Below are 6,000 nucleotides of genomic sequence, written 5' to 3' on the forward strand. Positions count from 1 at the left end.
CAGGTGAAGTAAGATATAGATGCAGAGTAATACACACTTTACAATGCCCTATCAAGTACTGTCAGTCAGGTAATGTATAGGATCTATGCAAAGTAAACCTCTCTGTGCAACTGAGAATAAAGGGACACAGTTGGAGGACAACAATTGTTTATTTTAAACAGTTGAGAAGAAATTTCTTCACTAAAGGGTTGCAAAATCTTAGGCTGTTTTTAATCCAATAGATGAAAGTGCAGTATAACTGAATGATTTAGTCTGGGATTGATTTAAAAATTTGTCTCAGAAAATCAAACTAAGCAAAGTGAAGTTCAAACCCAAATATCAACCACAATCCTTAAATGGCAGTGCAGGCGCAATGGCTCATAAAACATGAAAGCCAAGTCCATATGATTTCTGAGAGGTCAGAAAAGGATGTAGGTACATTATGGGCTAGACACAAAGGAACAGTCTCTCTATACAGACTAATACAGCACTCAAGATAGGAATATACCAACTTGTATTCATAGCATGTGTTCAACATTGCCTCTCAGATAGACTCACTTGTTTCAAACATATCACAGCTAAGACCATACCCAATCACTTCCCTGTATGACTCAACCACATTCCCCTTGCCTTCTGTTTACATCCCTGGAAAGGTCTCCTCCAATTCACTCACAACTTTACTTTCCAAATTTTAGCTGACCAGCTTTTGGCCCTCCATTCATCATGACATTTCCACAACTGATTTGCTCAATCACACATTAAGCTCATCTTTGACATTATATTCCCAACAAAGCTTTGAACCTGTCACCCTGTCCTTACTCCAAAATACATGTCTCATTACCTTGGACTTAACGATGGTGAAGAAATAATGAACGGATATGGTGAACTGTTTTCAAAGCAAACAGACATTCTAGACACACTGCAGTGACCATCTGGAGAATGCTCAGAGGCAGGAGTTAGGACAAGTAGTAGCTTTTCTCTCAAAATCTCAAGAGAAATTGGGGAAAGACATCAATAGCTGGCAGATACAGCAAATCCCACATCCTGGCAACAAAAATAGTAAGGTTAGAGGCAAAAAAACTGCAGATACTGGAATCCAAGAATAGACAAACAAGAGGCTGGAAGAACAGCAGGCCAGGCAGCATTCAGAGGAAAGGAGCAAGCAAAGTTTCTGATATTGCCCTTCAGTCTTGTTCTTCCAGCCTCCTGTTTGTGTAACAAAAATAATAAAACTGAATGAGACAATCACTACCAGAGGTGACTGGATCACAAAGCATTCAGGTCTTGCAATAGCTGCAAAACTTGCAGGATCAGTCTACAATAAAAAAACAAGTACATGGAGCTCATGAATTGCTTAGTCACCAAGATAAGATCACTTAACCCTGGTATTCCCCACCCCCCCTCCTGCCAGGCAAAATACCAAGGATCCCTTGACCCCAGCCCTGAATTTATATTGTTCTCCAGGTTCTCTCCCAACTCCGTTCATACCCTGTATTAGCTTCTCATGTCCATGAGACCCAACCCCAGCTCTCTTCACCCTATTCCCATTAAACTGTATTTACTAACTTCTCTTCCAGTCTTCTAACTTGGCTAATACAATCTATTGTTCTCCCTTTTCAAATTCTGTCCACCCATCCTCAAACTTTATCCTGTTTTAAAAAACTGACATCTCCATCATTAAAAATACTATCATTATCTTTGACATCCCTTCCTTACGATCTCAAATTTGTGCCCAACATTCCCCAAAACTCCAATATTTGAAGCTCTCCAATTAGGTTGCTGCCTGTGTAGGAGCCCAACAATTCTTAAAAATCAATTACATCCTGGGGCTGCAATAAATGTAAACACTCCTCATCCTTCTCTCTGCAGTCTGTAACAATTGATCACACCATTCCCTTCCCACTATCACCCTGTTAAGCAGACGGCCCTCACTTGCTTCTATTCTTACCCAAGTTGCTGGAGAACCAACATCAGTAGTTTCTCTTCCCACTGTCCTTTGGAAACCCCTGAAGATTTGTCCTTGGCCTGCTCCTATCTCCATCTGTTTGTTTTCTTATATTGCTGAGGGGAAGCAAAGTGACAGTTTTCACATATACACCAACTTCTAGCTCCACCTCAACCACATTTTTCAACACCTGCTCTAGCTCTCAACTGTCAGACCTAATGGTCTGACACGCTGTATAGATGAACAAAAAATTTGTCTCAAATGAGAAGGCCAAGCACATTTACTTCAGGTAACAACAAACTCCTTTCTTTCACCACAATCCACCTGAGGCAATTCAGGCTGATCTGGACAATTTTAAATCTTGGTATCATATTGGAGATGATATTCTAATGATATTTCAGCACAACTAAAATTGACTATTTTGAATTCTGCATCCGTGGAAGATTCACCTCTGCTTCAGCTCTTCTGCCAAGCAAACCCGCAATGCCTTTCCTTCTTGACTGGACTATTCACATGCACTCACCTATCTCCAATGTTTTTCCGTGTAAACTCAGGTGTCCAAATTCACATCAATTCCTGTTCATTTAATACTCCTGTGTTGGCTGAACTATATTGGTTCTAGTCAAGCAAAGCCTCTTAAACGCTCACCTTAATTTTTAACTGCTTACTCCAAGGTACATATCTCTATCCCTTGGATTTAAGGATAAAGTAGTGAAAACAGTTCGCCCTCTGTTCAGAGCATATATCAGGCATTCTAGACACTCAGCAATTACCTCATCCCCTCCCTCAACCTCATCTGCACCCCTCCACTTAGGAGGATACCCAATTCTAATCCTTCCACCATTGCCAGCTGCCAAAGTCCCAAGATTCAGAATTCTGTCTCTTAATCTCCAATTATGCCACTTTCAGACCTACCTCTGGACCAAGATTTTGGTCACCCGCTCTTTGCTTATGTGATTTGCCATCAAATTTTATATTGATACATGACATCAATGATATTTTTATTTCATTAAAAAGGTTATTTCAGTACAAGTTGTCAGAGGTTATGGATCCAAGTACAGCAAAGATCCAAGTACAGCAAAGATCCAAGTACAGCAAAGATCCAAGTACACTTTATAGACTCCCCCCCCCCCCCCGCAGGATGGAAACAGATGTAAAGATATCTTGTTCCACAATACATAAACATTCATTCTTACAGTTATCTGCACCCTCACTCAGCTGTTTATTGCCAAATTAGGGGGAATATTGAGCTGTACAGTTTCATAGGTCCTAAGCATGGAATAAAAAGGTCAATTTTTATAAAAAAATTTAAGGGACTGAAGACCTTCAGTGGAACAGTCTAGATTACATCTGAATTCTGATCACAGAAAGTTAAAGGTCAATGTCTCGCCCATTGAATCAGTCAATTTATTTTTATTTGCAAATTAAAACCATGCAGTACTGATGTCCTGTTATTATATTTCAGCACCAAATTTAGTAAATTGAGTTTAATATATGTTTACAAAATACACTTAAATATACCTTCAGCAAGACTGTCATTACTGCACAGGGACTACATTAATCTACCATAGTCACACCCTCAAGCACATCCAGTGAGTTGACCCACCTGGAATGGGGCTGTTGGTCCTACAATTTAAGCCAACAAGTCAGAATTCTGATATACAGTAAAACAATGTTAGCTATCCCCATTGTCATTAAGGGGGAATGATGTACCTACATTTGGTGAATCCTCATATTTGTTCCCCAAATGTTTAGTGTTGTAAACACAAACTCATACAGCTGCCACTTTTCAATGACAGTTAGCCTCACCTATTTAACTGTTTGTTTTCTACACTCTTCTCCAAAAGGACAGGCATCATCTAGCTCTTACCTAATTGACCATCCTCATACATAGGCTTCAAAAAAGAACTGGACAACAAAAATTTAATCATACTTTTGAGACATCTATAATCCAGTAATTTCAGTAAAAGATCACCAACTAACTTTCTGGGGCAGCAGTTCTGATCAGATTTTATCCCAGGAACACTGGGAGTTCCCAAATGCTAGCAGCAGGTAACTTTAAAACCGAGGAGCTGCTCTGCATATTTGCTTACCGACATTAACGTGGATATTACGCTCTTGACTCTTACCACTAATTCAAAAAACACACAGACAATATTAGAATTAAAACTGGATTGTAGTAGGCAGTGGCTAACAGAAGGAAATATTGCATAGAAAATATCAAAACTCTTTAAAATTGTATTGTTGTCCATAAAAAGAAACTTCTGAAAAATATAAAACCAAATAATTTGCAATTGAGATACCTCGTTCATTATATAACAATGCAACAGACTTAAAACACATTAACAGGTAATGGCAACGTAAAATGCAAAGGTTCGTATTATAAATCCAGAATTTGCTAACATTTAAAATTATAAAAGCGTTGACAATAAAAGATAGACTTCATTTAAAAAAACTCTAACAAGGAAAGACGACACCGATTAAGCAATATTTCCTCCATCACGTTATAACTACAATACTACATAAAAAACAAATTGACAATAAACACAGATGAAGCAAGGTGGATATTAATTCTAGTGTGAAAAGAACCTAAAACACAAGGGCAATCTCCTACAAGAGCATGCGGCTGTAACAAAATCTAATGCAACGACATCTGAGGCAAGCTGGAAGCTGACAGCATCTTTCCCCAGCCCTTCCCTTATCTACTGTAAATTATTAATAAGCAGCTTCACTCGAACCTTTCTGAGCTGATAACAAACACGGCATTTGTACCTTTTTTGGTTGCTTTCAGCATGTAGCTGTCCCTAGCGCCATGCTGCCCTGATTCTGAGGTATTTAACCCTGCTCTTTACCTCCTGCGCTCAGCCTCGAGCGCACTCTCTCTTCCCAACGCAGCCCGTCCAAGCCCTGCCAACCGCCGCACTCTTATTGGTTCACATACAGCGCCCTGCCCGACCATGTAGCACAGCCTTTGGCTGAGATTCCTGTCAATCATCCGCATTGCCCAACACTGCAACAACCGAGCCTGCCTCTGATTGGATAACCCGAGAAGCCTTGGGTACAATTTGTACATCTTTGGGTTCAGTTGCAGAATAGATGGGACAGGGGAAGAGTGTAGAGAAATGCAGAAAGTGTGTACAAAAATAATATCCTTGTTGCAACAGTATTTCTTTAAATCTCTTTCGCACGCCACATTACCCCAGACAACCTCCTTCCAATCTCCACGTGGTGAAAGAGCAGCGCACCGAAAGCTGACGATTTTAGAACATAGAACATAGAAAAGTACAGCACAGTACAGGCCCTTCGGCCCACGATGTTGTGCCGTGGAATATTCCTAATCCAAAAATAAAATAACCTAACCTACATTCCCCTCAATTCACTGCTGTCCATGTGCATGTCCAGCAGTCGCTTAAATGTCACTAATGACTTTGCGTCCACGACTACCACTGGTAAACTATTCCATGCGCTCACAACTCTCTGGGTGAAGAACCTCCCTCTGGCGTCTCCTCGATACCTTCCTCCTAACACCTTAAAACTATGACCCCTCGTGGCAATCAATCCTGCCCTGGGGAAAAGTCTCTGGCTATCGACTCTATCCATGCCTCTCATTACCTTGTACACCTCGATCAGGTCACCTCTCTTCCTCCTTCTCTCCAGAGAGAAAAGTCTGAGCTCTAAATAAACCCATTGGACTATAACCTGGTTCACAAAATGTGAGCTGGATGAACACAGCAGGCCAAGCAGCAATTTGGGAGACTAAAGCCTGGTGTCATATGGCTTCTGACTTTCTGCACATCATATCTTCCCCCATGTTGTTTCCCTTTATCATATCACCCAATCCCACACTCCCAACTGATCCCATTCCTATATTACACCATGCCTTTATTCCATCCTCCTCATACACCCCTCCCTGCCACACCATTACTTCCCTTCCTTCCTCCCAATTGTTCCACCCTCTCCCCAAAGCCATCCCAGCCTCACCATTGTTGTCAGGAGTTGTCAGTGGGTGCTGGCACAATGAGAAAGAGAAAGCTGCAGCCCCGTAACTGAGAATGGAGTTCAGCAAGAGATGGTGC

General features: G+C 41.0%; 1 protein-coding gene across 1 annotated transcript in view; it reads right to left on the reverse strand.

Annotated features, from left to right (window-relative positions):
• LOC125465933 (phospholipid-transporting ATPase ABCA1-like) overlaps positions 1–4,812 on the reverse strand; it is a 169,092-nt gene extending 164,280 nt beyond the window's left edge. The window contains exon 1 of the mRNA XM_048559952.2: positions 4,697–4,812. The gene's annotated coding sequence lies outside the window, so the exon portion shown is untranslated. The remainder of the gene's footprint in view (positions 1–4,696) is intronic.
• Between the last annotated feature and the right edge of the window lie 1,188 nt (positions 4,813–6,000).

This window comes from Stegostoma tigrinum, chromosome 30 (assembly GCF_030684315.1).
Source record: "Stegostoma tigrinum isolate sSteTig4 chromosome 30, sSteTig4.hap1, whole genome shotgun sequence".
NCBI classification, from domain to species: Eukaryota; Metazoa; Chordata; class Chondrichthyes; order Orectolobiformes; family Stegostomatidae; genus Stegostoma; species Stegostoma tigrinum.